This window comes from Mastigoproctus giganteus, chromosome 5 (genome assembly GCF_048544385.1).
Source record: "Mastigoproctus giganteus isolate SK-2022 chromosome 5, ASM4854438v1, whole genome shotgun sequence".
Classification (NCBI taxonomy): Eukaryota; Metazoa; Arthropoda; class Arachnida; order Uropygi; family Thelyphonidae; genus Mastigoproctus; species Mastigoproctus giganteus.
Genome location: NC_143579.1, coordinates 149044141 through 149069321, shown reverse-complemented (window position 1 = coordinate 149069321; position 25181 = coordinate 149044141). Strand labels below are relative to the sequence as shown.

The window sequence follows — 25181 nt, the reverse complement described above, 5'->3', positions numbered from 1 at the left end:
CTAATGGTATTAGTGGAGTCCCTCAGGTTTCAATGTTAGGTCCATTATTGTTTTGTGTATTTATAAATGATATTGATGATGGTATTTCAAGCTTAATGTCCAAGTTTGCAGACGATACAAAGGTTAGCAGGGTTGTCAAGGACACTACTTACACTATGCTGCAACAAGAGGATCTGGAAAGGTTGAGCAGATGGGCTGAGAGGTGGCAAATGAAGTTTAACATTGACAAATGTAAAATACTACATACGGGAAACAGCGACGCCAGAGCAACGTGTCAACTCTGTGGTACTACATTGGCAGTGGTAGAGAATGAAAAGGACCTGGGGGTAATTGTGCAGGCAGATATGAAGTTCTCTGAGCAGTGCAGACGGGCTGCAAGAGTAGCTCATGGTGTCTTGTCAATGATATACAGGAATTTTTCTAGCGGAGATAAAGAGGTGATTATTCCCTTGTATAAGGCAATGTCAGGCCCCACCTTGAGTACTGTATACAGGTCTGGAGGCCTCATTTCAAGAAGGATGTAGAGCTGCTGGAACGAGTACAGAAAAGGGCAACAAGATTAGTGAATGGAACAGAAGGTTGCTCTTACGAAAAAAGGCTTAAGTTTTGCAAATTACAGTGTCTGGAGAGGAGGCACCGGCGAAGTGATCTGATAGAGGGGTATAAAGCCTTGAATGGTTTCAGCATACTTAGTGCTGATGGGATTCTTCCTCTTGCTCAGATTAATCACCTGAGAGGTCATAAATTCAAATTTGGGAAAGAGAGATGTAGGATAGATGTGCAGAAATTTGCCTTTAGCCAGCGGGTAGTTGGTTGGTGGAACAGACTTCCATCCCTTGTTGTGGAAGTTGATAGCCTAAATAAATTTAAGGCTTAGCTGGACAGGTATTTCGAACGAACGGAGGGGTGAAGTGGAAGTTTATTTTATTTTATTTTTTTGTCTTATGCTGCATAAACTTGCTTTCTTGCCCATATGCCTTTACCAATACTAATGCTTGTTCACATTACGAACCTAAGGGGGCATATATTCAAATTGAGGAAAGACAGCTGTAGAATAGTTGTGCGGAAATTCGCCCATAGCCAGCGGGTTGTTAATTGCTTGAACAAATTTCCATCTGTCGTTGTGGAAGTTGATAGGTTAAATAAATATAAGGATCAACAAGACAAACATTTAAAGGGAATGGTTGTGTGAATTTTTTTTTTGCTAATTCTACATAAGCTCTTACGCTTGCTTTCTTACATCACATGCATCGATTACTATTATTAGATCAGTGATGTTGCTGATTGACAGAATTAAAAATAATAATCAAAACTATGTGTATATAATAATAATGGCATTGTAAGTTGCGTAAACGCCAAGAAAAAAGTATTTGTGGAAGAGATGATGGTTATATATCATTATCGTCTTTGTGTCAGATGGGTGTTGTTTTTGCCATAATTTTGAGCTACGTGGGATGGATATACGCACGACGAAATTCAGTATCGTTGTTACACAATCACATTACATAAACTTGCAACATGTTTATTTTCTAGGCGACACCGTACATTTAAGTAAAGGTGGAAATATGGCCGAAAATTATTCCAACATTGATATAATTGAGAAGAATGTGATGTCTGTAACGATAAACAGTTTAAAACAAGGTAAGACATAATAAATAATATAAGTGAGAAACTATAAAAAAATGTGTACTTTTTTGACAATAGAATATTCACCAGTAGAGGTGAAGTTATCTGATGCTACAAGAAATCACCCCCCCCCCCCACTAGTCCGTTCCATGATTGTCTTGCCAATATAACGTCTGGTTAGGTCATTTGATTTTTTGTTCTGCAATACATCAAGATAGCTACCTCTTCGGATCTCGAACTTGAAGTCTGAATTCATGACAAAGGAAAAAGAAAAAAAATATTAGATTCACTCATATAATTATAATAAAATTCTTCATTCATAGAAATGTAGGACCTGCTACAGGCAACCAGAGGAATCTAACACGGGACACATTACATCAGTACATAAAAAACTACATGGCACACAGCAAATATATAGAAGGTACTAATAGATTATAGAGAGCTTATATTGCACTATATAAATTTTATAGTTATAGATTATACAGAGCTTATATTGCATTATATAGATTTTATAGTTGTTATAATAGATTATACAGGGCTTATATTGCATTATGTAGATTGTTATAAACTTTTACAACTTGTTATGCAGACATCTTTCTTGATATAGAACTTGATATTCATCAGTCTAACTTTCCTATAATTGAGGTAATTTTCCTTGGTTATTTTAACATTCATACCTGCAGCTTGCTTTATTTTTCAAGTTATGTGTTACCAGTTGAGTGGGATGCTGAGGCATTTGCAGTTACTAAGGATTCTGCACAGATTGTTCATTTACCTAACAGAATACAGACAGCCTTATCCATATACCTCCCCACACTCTTGACCTTTTTCTTAAGAACAACCCTTCAACATACTCAGTCGATTAGTGTCTAGAGACTAATTGCGATCTGAAATTGCAATCTGAAGTGTCTAGAGACACTTCAGATCGCAATTTAATGATGTTCTCTTCTCCAGTGGAATTTTTTCCCTCATGGCTATTCTCACCATTGTGTTGCATGGCATTAAAATAATGTGAAATGCGATGGGATGATCGAAGAGATTTGTATTCTTTTCCTTGGTTGGATTACTGTTTTAAATCTTCTGATGTTAATGTGTGATCAGATCATGTCAGTGGAATTATTCTTGTAGGAATGAAATCCTTTATCCACACACCACTCTGCCTTGTCCTTTATCTAAACCTTGGTTTTATAATAAATGTGCTAAGGCTGTTCAAGATAAGATGTTGCATATCACAATTGGCTTGCATCCAAATCTTCAGGGTTCATTTTCTGCCTACACTAAAGCTCACAACAATTGTAAAGCAGTTATTATTCAATCCAAAATAGATTTTGAGGAGGCTAAGAGTATAAAACCGGATTCTTGTCCAAATAGTTAAGTGTTGCAGTCTTTCACCCTAGCTATTTGCTGCAACTTTTTTTCCATCTATATTCCATTATAATTATGAGAGCATCCTTGGATTCAGGGAAGACCCCCATGGACTGGAGATGTGCAAATGTATCCCCAATTCATAAAGGGGGATCTAAGGGTGACTCAAGTAATTGCAAACCAGTTAGTTTAACTTCCGTTCCGGGGAAAATAATGGAGTCACTGGTTAAAACATGCATTGCAGGATCATCTAGACAAGACTGCAGTAATAATTCAGACACAGCATGGGTTTGTTAAGGGTGGAAGTAACCCCAGAGAAATGTACCAACTGTGTGGTATTACATATAGGGTGGTAGAAAATGAAAAAGATCTCGGAGTAATTGTGAAGTCAGATATGAAGTTTTCTGAGCAATGTAGACAGGCCGCCAGAGCAGACCATTGCATTGTCAAGATGTGGCCAGACCATTGCATTATACAGAATTTTGCTAGCAGGGAAAAGGAGGTTATTATTCCTTTCTATAAGGCAATGGTCAGGCCACACGTTGAGTACTGCGTATAGCTCTGGAGGCATCATTTTACGAAGGATGTAGAGTTGCTTGAATGTGTACAGAGAAGGGCAACAAGATTGGTGAGGGGAATGAAGTGGTCCTTTTACCAAGAAAGGCTTAAATTCTGCAATTGCAGCACCCGGAGAGTAGGCACCTTCGAAATAATCTGATTGAGGTGTATAAGGCCTTGAATGGGTTGAGCACACAGAATTCTGATGGGATTCTTCCACTTGCTCAGATTACGAACCTGAGGGGACATAAATTCAAATCGAGGAAAGTGTTGTAGGATAGATGTGTGGAAATTTGCCTTTCTCCAGTGGTGGTTAATTGCTGGAAGAAACTTTCATTTGTCGTTGTGGAAGTTGATATCTTGAATAAATTCAAGGAGGAACTGGACAAATGTTTAAAGGGAATGGATGTGTGAAATTGTTTTGTTTTTTTTTTTTTTTTGGATAATGTTATATAAGCTCATATGCTTTCTTTCTTGCATCACATGCCTCTATTATTACTACTAATACTGCTACTACCTGTGCTCATGAGCTTCCTCCTATTCTGTGCCACCTTTCTAGAATTTCTTATTGCACTGGTGCTTTTGCTTCTGCTTGGAAATTGGCTTATACCCAAACAGTTCCTGAAAAGGGCAAGAAATCCCTCCTATCCAATTATCAGCCCAGTGCACTTGTCTCTACTCTTTCCAAAGTAATGGAGAAATCCATTAACTGGCAACTCCTAAACTACCTTGAAACCTTCCATCTGATCAGTTATTGGAGTATGGATTCAGTATGATCAATCAGGGATATCTTGGTGTATAGTAGAAATCTGTGGATACATTCAATGGAAAAGTTTGTTGAAACTCATACAGTTCCTCTTGATATTTCTGAGGCCTTTGATTGTGTTTGGTCTAAGGAGTCTTCTGAACAAGCTTCCATCTTATGGATTATGAAGTTTTTTTTTTCTTTTCTTTTTTTTTTGTGATTGGGTATCCAGTTTTCTCTCTGACTGCTCACTCCAGGTGATGAAAGATTGCCCTGTCTTCTAACTTTTCCACTAATGCTGGTGTTTTCCAAGTTCATTTCTTTCTTTCACTGTTTTTCTCTTGTCTATTAACAATCTTTTTCCACTGATTGCAAATGCTATGTATAGTTTTGCTGATGGTAGCACATTGCATTCCACATTCAGTTTCAAAAACCTTGGCTTATATTAATAACTTCATCTTGATTATTCACCACCAATTCCTGAAATGCTGATCTCCAGCTAATTCTCTAATGGAGTAAAGATAGCTTAGTTAATTTCAATCCTTCTGAATCTCGGTCCTCTCATATCTCACAAAATTGAGTTTGCTGTCCCTGCTTATCTCTAGACAAGGTAACATATAAAACTTTATTAAAAGTACAGTAAAAATAAAATACAATGTACAGAAACTTAAGAATAGTAATAAAATATATACAAATAAATGCTAAAAGTGATAAAAGCAGTAAAAGCAAAAACAAAATATATATTAAGTAGAATTCAAAGTGATGTGCCCCTTCATCAACTAAGAAGATAAGTAGTATGACATAGCATCATTATATTCTGAGAAAGCAATATAAATGCATGCTGCCTCAAACCAATGCAGATTATGGACAGTGAAAAAAAAAAAAGTTTCATTTCCTGTAAATTGTATTTATTTTAAATGCAGAATAGTAAAGAAATGCCACCAAAATTAACCTGTACTACTTCATAACAAATGGAAATAGGAATGGAACAACTGACTCAATCAGTACTGATGAATTCAGTACAGAAGATATGGCTACATGATATTCCTACTTCCCCCCCCCCCCCAAAAGAAATCCAAAACAGAAAAACAAAAGGCTTTAGCACTGCAAAAATCTACACAAGGAATCCTCTGATAAATAATGGCAAAATTTGTACAGTGGAATTGAGTGATGTCTTTCAAACCCAAGATGAGCTACGCATTCTTTCACATAGTTATTAAGCACAATAATCTGAGGCATGCCTACAAGGAACTTGCTTAAACCACATAAGAATTCTATGATATGAAATTACACTGTCCACTGAAAGAAGCAGGCGCCTCCGTAGCCAGGTGGGAAGGAGCAGCAGTATGTACCACATGCTTCTTGATTAAACCGGGATTCGAGCCCGTCACCACCAAATACGGATGCGGAAAGGTCAGGGAATGACATGACCACCGCATATCACCGGAACAATATGGCCTTAGTTGCTAATGCTCCTAAAAACCAAATAACAAACAAACAACAAACTGAAAGAAGCTGAAGACATTTATTGCAAAGGGTAAGGCCAGAGAAGAAAGGAAAATTTCTCCTTCAGAACAATTATGTCTGTGTCCTGACAGGACACTGACATTTCACAATTCAAGTGAACACACCTGAATTGGTGGATGTTGTGGCACATCCACCAATTCAGTTCTAATCTTGCTCCATCAGACTTTCATCTAAATTTAAATGTTTTCTGATTTAACTTCTTACTCTTTATGGGTTCTTATTTTGTTTTATTTTATTGCAATGTATATTTTTATATTTGTGCTTACCCCAGGGGCACTCACATCTGGTGAATATAGGTTTGGAAAACCTAGGATCCTGAGCTGGATATCATCATTCTTCTCTTTCTTGGTGATTCCCTTCTACCTCTCTCAGGGCAATTTGGAAATTTTTTTTTTTGGCTGGTGCAGCATAAGCCTCAGGCTTCCTTGCACCATATGGCTAATAATAATAATAATAATGTTTTTGGCCCTATGAAGGAGCACACTTTGCCAAAGGCAGTAGTCATGCCATCCAGAATGAATCGTGGAGGCTAACAGCAACTTGTATTCAAGTGATGAATATGTCGAAAATTAAGTGTTTGTTTAAATTGTTGCCCACAAGAAAAAAAAATTGGGGCCATTAGTTTTGGAGCAACCCTCATAAATGTCCAATATTAATCAGTTTTTTTATTTGAACATTTGGAGGAAAAACTTTCTTCCAAAATAGTTGTTCTTAAATATATTGTTTAATTAGTCTGTTGTTAAAGTATTTAATAAATTTTTGGTTTGTGTTTACTTCACCATCTAACACACTTTTGGTTTTCAGTTCACTAGCAAGTATTGATATTCTCAACACTTTGCCAAGGACAGATGGACAGAGAGGAAAATGGAAAATTCGTTCTACAAACAATCAGTTAGTATTGTTGCAATTAAGAGTAGTTAAGTGTAATGTTGTATTCATTTACTTTATATTTGTTTCATATGAAATTTAATAACTGAATTTCTATTATAATTAACTAGAACAAGGAGGGAGGTACATCTCAAACTAGTCAGCAGGTCATATGATTTGTCTTGCAGTCCTTTGGGCTGTATCAGAAGTTATTACTGAAAATTTGTTATTCACCATTATAACTTTGTCACGTATAATTTAAGTTTTGTCCATTAATGGTAGTTGATATATGATGTTTGCCTTTTTTTTAAATGTGAGGCCTGATGTAGTCAAGTGGTCATTGCAGACATGCAGTAGTACATTTGAGTTAGCCCTGGTTCTAGCCCACTTCACTGCTGGCCCCGGGTGCCAAGCGATTCTTGAGGCCAAGCGATCTTCTGTGCTATTTGTACTGCAATTCCTAGAGCGATTTTTTTAAAGCGACTGAGTTTTTCCTTGTTTTATTTTGTTCATAAGTCTTTCTGTTGATTAGCTCTACTTTTTAAAAGTATAAAAAGAGAGCCAGAAAAAGGAAAGTACCTTTTTCTTTACTCTTATTAGTTACTAATCGTACTAACTTCTACGCTTGGCCACAAGCGGCACTGTTCCCGCCTCCCCATGGTGGGGCTGGTAACCTGGGTGGAAAAGCAATTCCTCCAGGGCAAAAAGGAGCCAACATGGATACAGAAAATTATCCAGCATTAGAGCCTCCAAGCTCAAATACCATAGATTGGTATAACTCTGATGAATGTAATGTGCATCATAAGAGCCAAAAAAAAGCCAATCACCAACCGGAGTATCCAACTTTCCGTATCATTAATTCCTTAAGTAGTCAACTAGTGAGCAAACTCTCAATTTATGATACAGAGATTTCTAGAAAATGCTGCTGGATCTCCTAAAATGGTGAAGAGATTACAATCAGGGGATTTATTTGTCGAAACGACACAGTCCAAACACTTAGAATTGTTTTTAAAGGTTACAACTTTTGGGGAATTCCCGTTAAAATCTCTCCCCACACAACCCTAAATAGTTCTAAAGGTGTTATCTCTGAGTGGGATCTGTTGAATGTAACAGAAGAGGAGCTTGTGAAAGAACTGCAAAATCAAAAGGTCATTCAAGCCAAAAGAATTCTGACACATAGCGATGGCAATCTCATTCCAACATGCAGCATAATACTCACTTTTAATACACCAAACTTGCCAAATACTGTTAAAGCTGGTTATCGAAATTGTCATATCCGCCTCTATATTCCAAATCCAATATGCTGTTATAAGTGCCAAAAATTCGGACACTCCCAGACAACATGTCGAGGAAACAATGTATGCCCAAAATGTGGTTCCCAAGAACATGCTCAAACAGACTGTACTGCAGCATTTCCAGTTTTCCCAAATTGCAAGGGGGGGGGGATCATCCTGCATATTCGAAAAACTGCAATTTATGGAAACTTGGAAAAACAATACAGAAATATAAAGTTGAACATAAGGTGACTTATCAAGAAGCCAGACGACAAATAGTGAAAGATAATCCAGCACATACATATGCTAATGTTATAAAGAAGTGTCGATCGGTTGCGACTCAAACCAATGACTCAATTCCACCTGACAAATCGCTTGCTGAATGGGCTAGAGCTATGCTCTCAGTTCCTCAGCCGTCTGTTAAGCAAAACAATAAAGATCAAACATGTAATACTCCCATTTCCATCCCCTCTACTAGTGGTATCAAGTCTCAAAGTAAGACCAGGGTGGGAAAAGCTGAATCCTGTGTTAAGAACCAAACTAATACAGCAGTAATGGACATAGATGACACAACACAAGAAGAACCTATATTAGAAATTTATATTGAAGAAGATATGGACACTGGATGTCCTAACTCTCCAAAAAAAAGACTGCCATAAGGCTACTGCCTCTAAAAAGCAACCAGATCACCCTACCACTAAGACTAAATAATGCAGTGCATTTTGCAGTGGAATTGTCGAGGACTACATACAAATACAGATGAGCTGTATGACCTAATACGAGATCTTAATCCTCCAGGTATTTGCTTACAGTAAACTTTTTTAACTCCACAAGTGACACCCTCTATAAAAAAATATACTTTGTACAGACGTGACAGGAATGCAGAAACTTCAGGGCATGGAGGTGTAGCGGTTTTAGTATCCGTTAATACGCCATCTAGGGAAATCCCCTTGCAAACTAATTTAGAAGTTGCTGTATACATAGAACTTGGAATAATTTTGTCACTTGTTTCTATTTATCTTTCGCCTAATCAAGCATTTATACTCAGAGAATTTGATGATCTCCTTGCCCAGATACCACCTCCTATTTGTTTGATGGGTGACTTTAACGGACACCACCCTTGTGGGGAAGTCTACATATGGATAAAAGAGGGCAGCTAATAGAAACATTATTGGACACACACACACACACACACACACACACACACACACACACACACACACACACACACACACACACACACACACACACACACACACACACACACACACACACACACATCTAACTCTGCTGAACACAGGTTCACATACACATGTGCATTTTCCCACAGGAAATACTTCTGCCATAGATCTATCTGCTCCCCTGCTCTGTACCCAAGTATACACTGGGCAGTATTGGAAAACCCACATAATAGTGATCATCTCCCAATTACTTGCAAATTTCAAACTATCTCTAACTATCCAGAAATTCCTAGAAGGTAGAAATTCTCAAAGGCAAACTGGATAACATTCTCTTTAAGTACCACTTTAGATAAATACCACTTTGGGCTGATTTTGCAGGATTAATAAGTAGTCCAAATTGATGGAGATAGGATTCTAAGTCGTGTAACTTTCGATTGATCTTTTCATTAATTTTTGAGATATGTTCACCAGAGTTAATCTGGGTGTTTAGCTTAATATCGTTAGCATAGCAGATTATGTCTTCTTTCTCTTGAACAAATGGAATAATGACTACAGTAAATAATGCTCTGGATCTGGGTATATTCTTATCATGTGTAAGCCATATAAAAAATTTCATTACTTCATACAACATGTCCCCCCAATTTTCCTTACTATTGAATACACCACGAATTGCAAACTAATAGAGTAAGCATATCTGCGAAAAGGTCTAAACCTCCCAAGCACTTCCTAGTTCATTTCACAAATATACGTGATCTCAATTCTAATCCCAATGATGTCCATTTCCACTTGCAGTCTGCCAAATCCCATGTACTTTTTCTGACAGAATCTCTGTTATCAGTTGATTCAACTATTGCTCATCTCAGTTGCCGAAATTATTTGCTATATGATTCCTTTCGCCTCAAAGGTGGTACTTGTGCATATGTCCATTCTAATATTCCCTGTCAGAGACTTGGTAATTAGGAATCTAATTACCAAGATTGGTAATTGGTAATTGTTTAGATTGGACTGCAGGAAGTTTTATTTTAGCCAGCGAGTTATAAATTACTGGAATAAGTTGCCTTCATGGGTGGTAGAGGCCGACAGTTTGGGGAAATTCAAAGGTCATCTGGATAGTACTTTCGGGTAAGGGAAGCGCATAGGATGATAGGATTAATTTCCTTTTTATTTAATTTTTAATTTCATTTTATTATTTTTATTTCTTTATTAATTATTATTATTTATTTATTTAATTTTTGTTTTTATCATTGTTTTGTTCGGATTTTTTTTTTTTTGGCTGGTGCAGCATAAGCCATAGGCTTTCTTGCACCATACGGCCGTTACTAATACTAATACTAATACTAATACTAATAAACACTACATACAGAATCAATCAATAGATAAAGCTACTGACCATATCACAAAACATACTAGCAGCAGCTGATAAAGCTATTCCTCAGTTGTCTACTTGTCCATGCAGGCGCAAAACCTGCTGGTGGAATGAAGAATGTAATAAAGCAAAAAAGGAAAAGAATAAAGCTTGGAATATTTTCCGCAAGCATCCCACTAGTATTAACCTAATAACCTATAAGAAACTCAATGCTAAAGCAAGGTAAATAAGAAGAAAGGCCAAACAAGATTTGTGGATACAGTTTGTGTCTACTATCACAAAAAAACACCAATACTAGATTAATTTGGAGGAAAATCCAACATCTAAATGGCAAATATCCATTGTCATCCTCTCCTATATTGATCTGCAATGGACAGGAACTGTCTTCCCCCAAAGACATAGCAAACGTTTTTGCTAAAACTTCAGCAGCACATTCATATGATGTTCCATTCCAGAAAATTAAAGATGCAGCAGAAAAACGCGAGGTAAATTTCAACACTGGTCTCTCTCTTCCATATAATTAACCTTTTACAATATCCGAGTTAAAGGAAGCTCTTAACAGAGCACTCAATAGTGTGGCTGACCTGGATGGTATATTTTATATTATGCTGAAACACTTGAATGACATAGCTTTACAAACTTGACTAATATTTTTTAACAGAATTTTTCAGGAAAATATTTATCCTCGCTCTTGGAGACGTTCACTTGTATTAGCCATACCTAAACCATGAAAAGTTCTCTCTAATCCGGTTAGCTATCATCCAATTTCCTTAACTAGTTGTTTAGGTAAAACACTGGAAAAATTGGTTCTCAAACGCCTCACCTGGTTTTTAGAGTCACGCAACATCCTGCATAAAAATCAGTGGCTTTCGGCAAAACAGATCTGCTTTTAATATGATGACTAAAGCAGAATCAAACATCGGAAATGCTTTTGTCAGAAATGACCACCTAGTTATGGTAAGTTTGGACTTAGAAAAGGCTTTTGATACAACGTGGCATTTCAGTATTCTACGGGATCTTCACACCTTTGGACTACGAGGCAGGCTTCCCTTGTTTATTCAAAGCTTTCTCCAGGGCAGAACCTTTCAGGTTCATTATCAAAATGTTCTTTCTAAAATCCATATGCAGGAGTAAGGTGTTCCTCAGCGATCTATTTTGAGTCCTACTCTATTTTTAATTAAAATAAACATCATCCATGATATTCCAAGCACAGTTGAATTATATCACTATGCAGATGACCTCACAATCTCGTGGCAAAGGAAAAATATGAATTCTATTGAGAGACAGCTTCAGATCTCAATTAACAAAATAGAGCTGTGGATGTCTCGCAATGGCTACAAAAAAATCAAACTATTCATTTCTGTAAAAGCATAAGATCCACCCTGAGCCTGAATTACAACTTAAAAATTTTACCATACATCTTTCCAATAGTATCAGATTTCTTGGTCTAATCCTGGACAATAAATTAAACTTCATATAGCACATCACATATCTGAGAACCATTTGCTTAAAAAAATTGAATATCCTCAGAGTACTATCTTGATCAGCGTGGGGTGCTGACTGATACACCTTGCTTCGATTATACCGGGTTCACTTGGATTACGGAGCTCCAATCTATGACTTGGCCAGGAAAAGTGCACTACTTCGGCTAGACGCTATCCATCACAGTGTTCCAAGGATTACTTTAGGAGCATTCAGAGCATGAATGCTCCTAAAGTCTATGTTCTGAAATATAGACCATGATTATTTCAGAACTCATATGTTCTGAAATAATTTCCGAACATATGTCTATAATTTCAGAACATATGAGTCTATGTTGCTACTGTGCAGCAAAAATACAGAGTCTTCCTTTTCATCCTACCTGGCCATACTTATCCGAGCCCCAGTGGACCACCTTTTATGACAACAAACATAATGAAAACAAGCCAATTGGAATAAGGCTACTACAGTTAATAGAATGCTGGAACTTACATATAGATAATATCTTTCAGGACACAAATACTTATGAGCCTCCATGGTCTAGTTATATAGATCCCACCATCAGCAGATTCCACCATCAGGAAACTCTTGGTAAAATTTGGTAAATAAATTTGATGAATTTGAGGTATTGCTCACAATATCAAAGGAAGATATTGTTGGGATATCAGAGATGTGGTATCACACAGATATAAGGAATGCAGAACTGGAATTTGGAGAGTACATTGTGTACAGAAAGGATAGGAAGGGAGGAGGGGTTATGCTATTAGTTAAGAAACGCATAAAATCCAAGGAAGTGAAGCCAGTCGGGCCTTGGCTGCCGAATCCAACATTAAAAGAATATTTTCTCTGCCGAATTCTGGCTTCTAAAATGGGCCAACAGCACACTCCACCTTCCCTCAGCTCTCAGATCAACGCAGTTAGCAGAAGCCCTTCAACTATGCAGGCTCCGATCCTACATCGGAGAAAGAAGGCTGCTGTTCACCCTCAAGATGGCCACCGGTAAAATTACAGAGCCGAACTTCTAGGATCACTGCTCTTGGCGCATTCTTCCCCCTTATCTCCGGTCTTCAGCACAGCTGCTAGCAAACCGTAACCGGCAGATTCCTGCCAAAGCAAATGCTGCCCTCACTGCAAGCCATCGACGGGGACCTCCAAGAAGTGGTCAACAATAAAAAATACAGGAAGGGAATCCTCGTCGAACTGAAAATGTAAAACTGTGCTTTGGTGCCTTCCAATAATTTGGTGTAACTTATATGTTTTTCTCATGTGAATCTCTTTTGTAAATATGTTTTGTAAACCCCTGGCACCACCATGCCTTGACGGGACTAATTGTATGTATATCATGCTGCAATTAAAGATTCTATTTTATTCTATTCTAGATAAAATAGGCAAGAGGAGGTGATTCTGGCTAGGATGCATATTGGGCACATGCATCTAACCCATATTTATCTGCTCATAGGGGAAGATCCGCCTATTTGTATATATATTGTCAAACTGCACTTACGGTGAAGCATATCCTTCAAAATTGTAACCATTACATTAATGCTCGAAACACAATTTTCACGTCGCTTTCACATCTGCAAGAACTTTTAACCTTATCTCATTTGATTGGAGACAATGCAAATCTAGCTGAGTTTTTTTGCGTTCTTGAAGCAGACACGATTATTAAATTATTAAACAGATTTTAAACATTTCAACTGCAGTAGTAAATAGAATCACGCACAATATGGCCTTAGCAGTCCTTGTGCCATTCAACAACAAATCAACAACAACAACTTCACTGCTAAATATATAATGATAATATTCTTGTCAAATAATTGAATGTAAATTCCTGTGACTTATGTGGTTGTGCCAGGGTATAAATAGAACATTCATTTATTGAAACAAAATTTTTATTTTACTTCTATATACTTAGTTGGTAGAGTCATTAAAGAATGTTTGATGAAGAATATTCATTTAAACAAAGCACTTAGCTACCAATTTATTATAATTTTTGCATATACCATACTAATATAATTTTTGCATACTAATAGAGTACTTTTATCTTTCTTACAAAAATCTTGAATTACCATTTGGAACGTTACTAATCTATAAAGTCAAGAAAACAATTACAGTCAAGCCAGAGCCAGTTGAACAAAGTCTTTTTGTCAACACTATCATTGCCCTGGTTCAGGCCTAATCTGAAATTGGCATTCATCAAGAAGCAGGTCTTCCTTAAATGGAAAAAGACTTGCTCACAGTTGCAATTAATTACAAGGTTGAAAGAGCTAAGTTCCTCTAAATCAGAAAAAAAGGCTCACCTTCAAGTAGTCTATAGCAAGCTTGCAAGTCATAAAAGAGTCATAGGTAGGTAACATAAAGAAACTCAACATTTGATTATGAACACCCTTTAATGCTGGATGGCTTGTTTTCACTTCCCAGAATTTGTGAGCTCTACAGCAAAGTTGCTGAACCTTTCTAAATCCATCTGACCAAATCTGTGTTAATTTTAAGTAATAAAGAAGATTCCTAGTACAACAACTGTAGGTCCAGATAGTACCTACGGCGCCTCCGTAGCCAGGTGGGAAGGAGCAGCAGTGCGTAGCACACGCTTCTTAATTAGACCGGGGTTCGAACCTGTCACCACCAAATACAGAGGATGCGGAAAGGTCAGGGAATGACCACCGCATTTCCCAGAGCAATATGGCCTTAGTTGCTAATGCTCCTAAAAACCAAATAACAAACAACAAACATAGTACCTACAGTTGTATTAAGAAGTGTGTTTATTTAATTAACAGTCACCATATTGGGAAGCTTCCCCCTCCTCCTTCCTTGTTAAAATGTGCAGCCGTTTTATTTGTTGACTCTTTTGCAAGTGTTCAATAGAATCATTTCTTCCTTCCCTAGATCTTGGAATTATTACCTTGTCAAACCCAACCTCTGAAGATCAGTAGCAGAAAAGCCCAAAAGACTGCCAACCTATTTGAGTTGGCTACTCCTGAAATTTTTTGAAAGAATTTATTTACCCAGTAATTGTAAAGTTCTGCTTGGTAATCATAGACTTTTGCTACCATCCTCTATTTGGCAATCACTGAGAAGTCAACTGGCCCCAAAACATTGTGCATGATACAGAAGACTGAATTTGTGGAACCGGTCAGACATAATCTTCCTCCATATAAAATCAGCATATGACAGAATAGCAATCCTTGCTCTCCTCCACGTTCTTTGGCACTGCAAGGACAATCTCCTCTATATCCTAAGAGTTGCTCTGCAAACCTGACACCTAACTATCTCTCTTGCACACACACACACACACACACACACACACACACACACACACACACACACACACACACACACACACACACACACACACACACACACACACACACAAGGAATTTCAGCCAAAGCCCTGTCAGCTCTTCCTCAGGGAGAAGTATTCTCTGCCATCTTCTTTGCAGCAGTACTAGAACCCTCCTCCATTTCTACCCAGACTTCCTTTTTCAATTGACAATATTGAAAAACGTTGTGTTTGAGATTCCAAAGCACAATAACACAGTTATCCAGGATATCACTTACCAATTGCACTACTTGGAACCTTCCTTTTTTTTTTTTTTTCAATGGATTAGAAACTAACCAAGAGAAGTTCACATAAATGACCTTTACCAAGAAGAAATTCAGAAACAATATCTAGAAGTTCATTACTAGTCAAGTCCAGAAAATTGCAGCATACAAAGATACAAGGTCTTCTCTGGAATGAGAATCTCGCTTTCACACTATGCAACCACTTGGGGACTTGGCAGAAACTTCTTGTATCATGCGACTCATTTCTTGGGTGCCTACTACCTGTGATCATGTAATTGTTGCGTAGTCTGCTCCAGATTCCTAGAGCTGGAATATTTGACCCTGAGATGGTTAAAAAGGATATCCATCAACCATGCCTCCCCCCCCTTTCATCTTGAAATCCACTATACATTCCAGCTGAGATGTCCCACCCTAGGAAGATGAGGGCGCCTCCATAGCCAAGTGGGCAGGAGCAGCAGTGTGTAGTAGCACACGCTTCTTGATTAGACCGGGATTCGAGCCCGTGACCACCAAATACGGAGGATGCAGAAAGGTCAGGGAACGACCACCACATATCCCGGAGCAATATGGCCTTAGTTGCTAATGCTCCTAAAAACCAAATCAAACCCGGGAAGGTTGGTTCTAATGTCTGAAAGCAACACTTTTCTTTCGCTGTTCCTCACACATCTGGTTCGACTCACCTGATATTCTAAGGACAATAGTGTAATGGATGCACCCCACCCCCTTGCCCTACTGATAATCATTGCTAATATTTTTGACTACCACCAGAACTTTTGCAACTTCCTTCCATGTGAACTCCTCTTCATATTTTGTCACAGACTTCATGTTTATGGTTTACGTTATATTTTATTTCTATTGTAGATTTTGTATTTATTAAAAATGCATTTCATCTTATGTAGTAAACTTTCTACACTTTTCTAAACCTTATATATATTTAATCTGTGTAAGGTTTAGATGAAAAATTTTATTAAGTTGAAGCACTGATTAAGTCATGAATTGCAGACATTGTTGGGATTGCAGAGATGTGCTATCAGTCAGACGTAAGTGATGCTGAATTTGAATATAGGAAATACAATGGAAGGACATATAGGACAAGAGGAGTGGAGGGGTTATGCTCTTATTTAAGAAACATATTAAATCTAAGTGCATCCAGTCAACATGGGTGACCACTGCAATGTTGAGTCAGTCTGGTGTGATATAAGCAAGGGGAAAACAAAATTGAGAGGAGTGTTATAGGCCTAATGACTCTGATGAGTTGTACAGTTGTACAGAGAAATAGAGTGGGCCAGTAATTCAGAATGTCTTATAATGGGGGATTTTAACTTTCCAGATGACTGGAATTTGTGGGTTGGTCACTAGTACAACTTTTGTAGATGACAGTTTTCTATGGCAGCATGTTAAAGAGGCAACAAAAGGAAGCAATACTCTTGATTTGGTTATTATCAGTGATTCTACATGCATTAAGAATTTGCAGGTAAAAGAGAGCCATTGGATGGCAGTGATCCCAGTGTACTAATGTGGAATTTAATTAAATGCATAACTACTGTCAAGGGTTAAAGGAAAGGCTTTTCTTTTGTAATGGTAACCACGGTGGTCTCAAACAGTTTTTAAATTATATGCAGTGAGACCAACTGGTGATGTTACCAACAGCAAATTCTAAATGGGTAGTAATCATAGAAGCTACTATCGAGATACATGGCAGAGAAAAAAATATGTGTTCCATGCATCTTCTCTGCCATGTATCGAGATACATGGCAGAGAAGATGCATGGAACACGTATAAGTTATCAATGATACAGAAGCCTGTGGTATATATAAAATATTCTGTAATCATGTCACAAAGGAGGTTAGGCAAGCTAAGGCAGATTACAAGAACCCTCTGGCAAAGAATGCAAAAACAGCAGCAAAGACTTCTATGCATGTATAGTAGAATAAAGGTGTTGAATCACATTGAGCCACTTGATATCAATGATTTAATTGTTGGTGACCCTGCTCAGGTTGCTGACATACTGAATATTTTGCATATACATTCACAAATGGGGAATCATTTAGCTCTCCATTAGGTTTATCAAACCCTAATGGAGAGCTAAATGACTATGATAACTGAAACGAAATTGGAATAGATATTGTTGAAGCTGAAAATAAAAAAGGTACATGAGGTGGATAGGTGTATCCAATTATATTTGGGGGGGGGGAGCAAAGTAGGTAAGAAAACCCTTAACCATAATTATTAAAGCATTCTTGGATTCATGGATCCATTTCTTGGATTCTTGCATTCTTGGATTCTTGGATCCATTCAGGGGTGGTCCTTTGGACTGGAGATGTGCAAATGTATCCACAATTTATAAAGGGAGTGGTGGAATCAAAAGGTGACATGAGTAATTACTACCTGTTGTTTGTTTTTTGGTTTTTAGGAGCATTAACAACTAAGGCCATATTGCTCTGGGATATGCAGTGGTCATTCCCTGACCTTTCCGCATCCTCTGTATTTGGTGGTGACGGGCTCGAACCCCGGTCTAATCAAGAAGCGTGTGCTACGCACTGCTGCTCCTTTCCACCTGGTTACGGAGGCGCCACGTACCTGTTAGCATAAGGTCTATTCCAGAGAAAATATGGAGTCTGGTTTAGCAAGTAATGCAGGACTATCTGGACAGAATGCAATTATACTGCAGACACAGCAGCAATTTCTTAAGGGGCAGCTTTGTCTAACTAAACTGATAGGTTACTATGATGTGGTGACCAAGGAACTGGATGCAAAACAAAAAAAAAATATTTGTTTTCACATACTTGGATTTCAGAAAGGCTTTTGATACTGTTGCATATAAAAGACTGCTGTACGAACTGGAGCAATGTGGCATTAAGGGAAATAACTGCTACGGATAAAGGGATGGTTAAGTGGAAGAAGACAGAGTAATTATCAATGGGCACTGCTCTTCATAGACTATTGTTATTAGCGGAATTCCCCAGGGTTTATTGCTGGGCCCATTGTTGTTTTTAGTATTTATTAATGATATTGATGAATTTATCAGGCTTAATGTCAGTTTTCAGCTGATACAAAGGTTGGCGCAGTGGTAAATGACTGTAATCAGGGTGAGCTACCGCAATAAGATCTAGGAAAATTAGTTCAATTAGCTGAGAAATGGCAGCTGAAGTTTAACATTGACAAAAGTGTGGTACTACACTTAGGGTAGTGGAAAATGAAAAAGATCTGGGGGGTAGTTGTGCAGTCAGATATGAAATTCTCTGAGCAGTGAAGATGTGCCAGGACAGCTCATGGTGTTTTGCCAATGGTATACAGAAAGTTTGCTAGCAAAGATAAAGAGGTGAATATCCATTTCTTCAAGGCCATGGTTAGGCCACATCTTGAGTAAGGTATACAGGTCTCATTAGAAAGGATTGAGATCTGCTGGAATGGGTGCAGACAAAGGCAGTGAGTTTGGTTGAAGGGAACAGAAGGGGTGCTCTTACCTTGAAAGACTTCTGGTTCTACAAATTGCAGTATCTGGAGACTAGGAATCTGTGGGGGAGATCTGATTGAGGTGTTTAAGGACTTCAATGGCTTTAATAAGCTAAATCCAATTGGTCTTGTCTGAAATCCAATTGGTCTTGTATGATGTGGTTATAAACTGAATACAAAAAATAATTTTGATATCATATACTTGGATTTCAGGAAAGCATTTGATACTGCTGTACACGGAAGACTACTGTACAAATTGGAGCAATATGGCATTAAGGGCAGGTGCTACAATGGTTAAAAGGATGGTTGAGTGGGAGATGACAGAGAGTGGGTAACAATGTGCTCTTTGTGGACTAATGTTATTAGTGGATTCCCGCAGGGTTCGGTGTTTGGGCCATTGTTGTTTTCAGTATTTATCAATGATATTGATATTAATAAGTATTAATATCTAAGTTTGCAGATGATGCAAAGGTTGGCAGGGTTGTTAATGACAGTAATGATAGTATGCTACAACAGGGTCTGGAAAAGTTGTGCAGATGGGCTGAAAAGTGGCAACTGAAGTTTAACATTGACAAATGTAAAGTACTGTGTGTAGGTAGCAGTAACTCCAGAATAACGTATCAACTGGGTAGTACTACACTCAGGGTAGTAGAGAATGTAAGGAGCTGGCAGTAATTGTGCAGTCAGATATGAAGTTTTCTGAGCAGTGCAGACAGGCTGCAAGAGTAGCTCATGATGCTTTGTCTATGATATATATACAGGAATTTTGCAATAGAGATAAGGGGGTGATTGTTCCCTTGTATAAGGCAATGGTCAGGCCTCACCTTGAATACTGTTTACAGGTCTGGAAGACCTTTTTTTTGGGAAAGATGTAGAGCTGCTGGAACGAGCACAGAGAAGGGCAGCAAGATTGGTGAGTGGAATAAAAGGGTTGGTGTTACCAAGAAAGGCTTAAGTTCTACAAATTGAAGTTTCTGGATACTAGGCACCTGCAAGGTTATCTAATTGAGGTGTATAAGGCCTTGAATAGTTTGAGCACAATGTTAATGGGATTCTACCTTTTGCTCAGATTACTCACCTGAGGTGACATAAATTCAAGTTAAGGAAAAACAGTTGTAGAATAGTTCTGTGGAAATTTGCCTTTAGTCAGCAGGTGGTTGATAGTTGGAACAAACTTCCATCTGTTGTAGTGGAGATCAACAACTTAAATAAGTTATCCTGAAAAAGGCCTCTGAGGTTGGGAAAATTCATATTTTAGTATTAAATCAGCTCACACCAACCATAAGAATAAGTATTTACTGTAACTAAAATATTTATTTACATATTAAAATAAAATAAATATTTACAAAAACTACTATTATATTAAATATACATGTAAAAACATTAAAACTGTGATAAAATCCTTGAGATAAAATACACTAAAATAAACCAGATTAAAAGCGATAAAAACGATAAAAATCTCTGGAGCTTTCGGAAGCTTGTGCTCCCTTCCTCAGCAGTAACAAAACTTCCTGCAGCACGTCCATATATATAACAGGCTCACGGTACCTATACACGTGGTGCAGTCGGCGCATGGTCTGAACTGGAAGCGGAAATAGCTCGGGAACGTGTTAAGCAAAACCGTTCATCCGTACTTAGGATAATAGTTTCAAACAGAGGATGCATACGCATACCTCTGTCCCTATTCATAATATTGTGGTCGGATGAACAGATTCGTAGGCTCTCGAGCCATTTACGGTTCCAGAACCCATGCGCTCGATCCATGATAACCGCATCCTCTGGGGAAATTTGATGCTGCTTCTCCCAAAAATGTTCGGCCACAGCAGACTTATTGTAATCAGCGGTTTTTATAGCATTTGCATGCTCCCCCAGACGATCCTTGAGCCGTCGTTTTGTCTCGCCCACATAACACTCCCCACAATCCGGGCATTTTATCCTGTATACTACTCCACTACTCAGGTCCTTTGCTATTGGGTCTTTTACCTGAGACAACACTGTGTGCAACCTCCGCCCGGGAAGCTGCACACAGCGTGTTTTATAGCCCCGCAAAATTCTAGCGAGATGCTCAGTAACGCCCGGATAGTAAGGAATGTATGCGGTAGCGACAGGAACAAACGGTTCCTGACGGTTAGACTCTATTCCTCTACTAAATCTGTCTATGATCCTCTGGGGGTATCCGCATTTTCTAAGGTCTGCTGTGACCCGTCTAATTTCACATTCTTTGTCCTCAGAGGTGGTGCAGTGTGACCCTGCTCTATCTAGTAGAGCTTTCACTACACTATTCTTATGCTGCCCAGCTTGTGCTGAACTATAATGGGTGTACTGGCCTCTGCACATAGGTTTTTTAAACACAGAAGTTTTTAGCCTAGGGCCTACCCTAGAGACCAGTACATCCAAGAAAGGAAGGGTACCTCCTGTTTCCACCTCTGAGGTAAATTGTATAAATTGGGAGAAGCTATTAAGCCAATGGAGTGCATCATCCTCTCTCCCCTTCTGGACCACGGTAAAGGTATCATCAACATACCTTTTCCATTTCTTTATGGGAAACTGACATCCACTAAAAACCCTGTCCTCTAACTCCTCCATGGCCAGATTGGCCACGATGGTGCTAATAGGAGATCCCATGGCTGTACCGTGAACCTGTTTGTACATAACACCTTGGTACACCATAGTGGTGCTGGCCAGATAAAGTTCCACACCCGAACAAATATCCTCTACGTTTAAAGGCGATCTACTACCCAAAGAGACATCATTACTCAAAGATCTTCTAACACAATATATTCCATGTTTAATTGGAATGCATGTGAATAGTGACACCACATCAAAAGAAATCATGCTGTCGTTTTCATTTACAGTCAAATCTTATTTCTTATGATTTCTTTTGATGTGGTGTCACTATTCACATGCATTCCAATTAAACATGGAATATATTGTGTTAGAAGATCTTTGAGTAATGATGTCTCCTTGGGTAGTAGATCGCCTTTAAACGTAGAGGATATTTGTTCGGGTGTGGAACTTTGTCTGGCCAGCACCACACAGGCGCCTCCGTAGCCAGGTGGGAAGGAGCAGCAGTGCGTAGCACACGCTTCTTGATTAGACCGGGGTTCGAGCCCGTCACCACCAAATACGGAGGATGCGGAAAGGTCAGGGAATGACCACCGCACCGGAGCAATATGGCCTTAGTTGCTAATGCTCCTAAAAACCAAACAACAACAACAACAACAGCCAGCACCACTATGGTGTACCAAGGTGTTATGTACAAACAGGTTCACGGTACAGCCATGGGATCTCCTATTAGCACCATCGTGGCCAATCTGGCCATGGAGGAGTTAGAGGACAGGGTTTTTAGTGGATGTCAGTTTCCCATAAAGAAATGGAAAAGGTATGTTGATGATACCTTTACCGTGGTCCAGAAGGGGAGAGAGGATGATGCACTCCATTGGCTTAATAGCTTCTCCCAATTTATACAATTTACCTCAGAGGTGGAAACAGGAGGTACCCTTCCTTTCTTGGATGTACTGGTCTCTAGGGTAGGCCCTAGGCTAAAAACTTCTGTGTTTAAAAAACCTATGTGCAGAGGCCAGTACACCCATTATAGTTCAGCACAAGCTGGGCAGCATAAGAATAGTGTAGTGAAAGCTCTACTAGATAGAGCAGGGTCACACTGCACCACCTCTGAGGACAAAGAATGTGAAATTAGACGGGTCACAGCAGACCTTAGAAAATGCGGATACCCCCAGAGGATCATAGACAGATTTAGTAGAGGAATAGAGTCTAACCGTCAGGAACCGTTTGTTCCTGTCGCTACCGCATACATTCCTTACTATCCGGGCGTTACTGAGCATCTCGCTAGAATTTTGCGGGGCTATAAAACACGCTGTGTGCAGCTTCCCGGGCGGAGGTTGCACACAGTGTTGTCTCAGGTAAAAGACCCAATAGCAAAGGACCTGAGTAGTGGAGTAGTATACAGGATAAAATGCCCGGATTGTGGGGAGTGTTATGTGGGCGAGACAAAACGACGGCTCAAGGATCGTCTGGGGGAGCATGCAAATGCTATAAAAACCGCTGATTACAATAAGTCTGCTGTGGCCGAACATTTTTGGGAGAAGCAGCATCAAATTTCCCCAGAGGATGCGGTTATCATGGATCGAGCGCATGGGTTCTGGAACCGTAAATGGCTCGAGAGCCTACGAATCTGTTCATCCGACCACAATATTATGAATAGGGACAGAGGTATGCGTATGCATCCTCTGTTTGAAACTATTATCCTAAGTACGGATGAACGGTTTTGCTTAACACGTTCCCGAGCTATTTCCGCTTCCAGTTCAGACCATGCGCCGACTGCACCACGTGTATAGGTACCGTGAGCCTGTTATATATATGGACGTGCTGCAGGAAGTTTTGTTACTGCTGAGGAAGGGAGCGCAAGCTTCCGAAAGCTCCAGAGATTTTTATCGTTTTTATCGCTTTTAATCCGGTTTATTTTAGTGTATTTTATCTCAAGGATTTTATCACAGTTTTAATGTTTTTACATGTATATTTAATATAATAGTAGTTTTTGTAAATATTTATTTTATTTTAATATGTAAATAAATATTTTAGTTACAGTAAATACTTATTCTTATGGTTGGTGTGAGCTGATTTAATACTAAAATATAACTTAAATAAGTTCAAGGCAGAACTAGACAAAGATTTGGAGTGAATGGATGGGTGAAATGGGACGGTTTTTTTTTTTTTTTTTTTGGCTGATGCTATGTAAGCTTGCTTTCTTTCATCACATGCCTCTACTAATGCTAATGCTTGCTCCACTTTCCTCTCAGTTATTTAAAAATCATTTAGCTCCATTTTAAAGTTTGATAAGCATCTGACCTTCAGTTCCCTACAGAATTCCTCATGTTTGAATGTAGATGCAAAATAATCATTCAATTTGTCAGCTATCGGAGCAGAATCATTGACACTGTGATATCAAGTGGACTAATCTGATTCATCTCCTGCTTTCTAGAGTTTACATAAGTAAAGATGTCTTTGCATCCTTTGCCAAAGATTTCTCCTAATATGCCTTCGCTTGCCTAACCTCCTTTTTGACTTGATTACAGACTAGCTTGTATCTACATAGGCTTCTGTGTATTCTGATAATTTATATGCATCCAATAGATTTTTCTTCTCTGCCATGAGCCTCATTAGTTCATCTTACATCCATTAAGGCCTAAACCATGAACAGTATTTCTTCGTTGGTATGAAAAGCCTTGTAGCTTCCAAGATTTATTCCTTCAGTGCTTCTTATTTAGAATTTGCTGTTGGTAACATCATCAGTTGGTCCACTGCATAGAATCTAAAAACTGTGGACACTGCTCTTCATGGACAGATATGTATCAGTGGGCACTACTCTTCTTGGATGAGTATCGTTAGTGGATTTCCCTCATGGTTCAGTGCTGTGACCATTGATGTTTTTATTAACGATATTGGTGAAGGCATATTAGGTTTAATTCCTAAGTTTGTTGATGCTACTAAGGTTGGTTCAGTGGTTAATGGCAGTAATGACGCTTTGTTAGTATTAGTAGTGGTAAATGATGTAAGAAAGCAAGCTTTATAGCATCAAAAAAAAAAAAAAAAAAAAAAAAAACCCTTTCCATTTTAACTATCCATCCCATTCAGCAGCTTTTTTTTTTTTTTTTTTTTTATATTATGTAAACCCCTAACACGAGAGGTATTAGAACCTATAGTACTTAGTACCGTGCTTGGGTTGGAGGTTGAGAAGAGAAAGAAGATATTTGTTGACATTGGACTTGAACTTCTATAGACTGTAATTTTCAGGAAATACGTATGAAGGAAGGTTGTTCCAGAAAACGGCAGTCGAATAAACGATGAAGATGAAAAGTTGAATTTTGAAAGAGAGAGCGGGAATTATAGAAGCCAATTCAGAAGAACAGTGCCCATGGAAGTATCTGTAGAAGAGGCATGCAGCAGAAACAGTACGTCTATGAGACAGCGAGTGGAGAGATTCTGTTAGAGATAAATCATTAATTAACCTAACTGCCCTCTTCTGAATGGAATCAAGAAGCCTGAGGGAGGTTTTGGGAGCACCACCCCAGATGTGGGAACCATATTCCATGGTAGAGCGGATTTGCGATTTATACAGAGTGAGCAGTAGAGGAAGCAATATTTGTAATGTG

The 25181-nt window shown here is 38.6% G+C and overlaps 1 protein-coding gene across 5 annotated transcripts in view; it reads left to right on the top strand.

The window, feature by feature from the left end:
* The first annotated feature begins 1298 nt into the window (after positions 1-1298).
* Lztr1 (Leucine zipper like transcription regulator 1) overlaps positions 1299-25181 on the top strand; it is a 609234-nt gene continuing 585351 nt past the window's right edge. For 2 of the 5 annotated variants that reach the window (XM_090374223.1, XM_090374222.1), the window contains exons 1-2: positions 1299-1641; positions 6626-6712. The gene's annotated coding sequence lies outside the window, so the exon portion shown is untranslated. The remainder of the gene's footprint in view (positions 1642-6625; positions 6713-25181) is intronic. The other 3 variants (XM_090374227.1, XM_090374225.1, XM_090374224.1) reach the window with 2 other exon arrangements.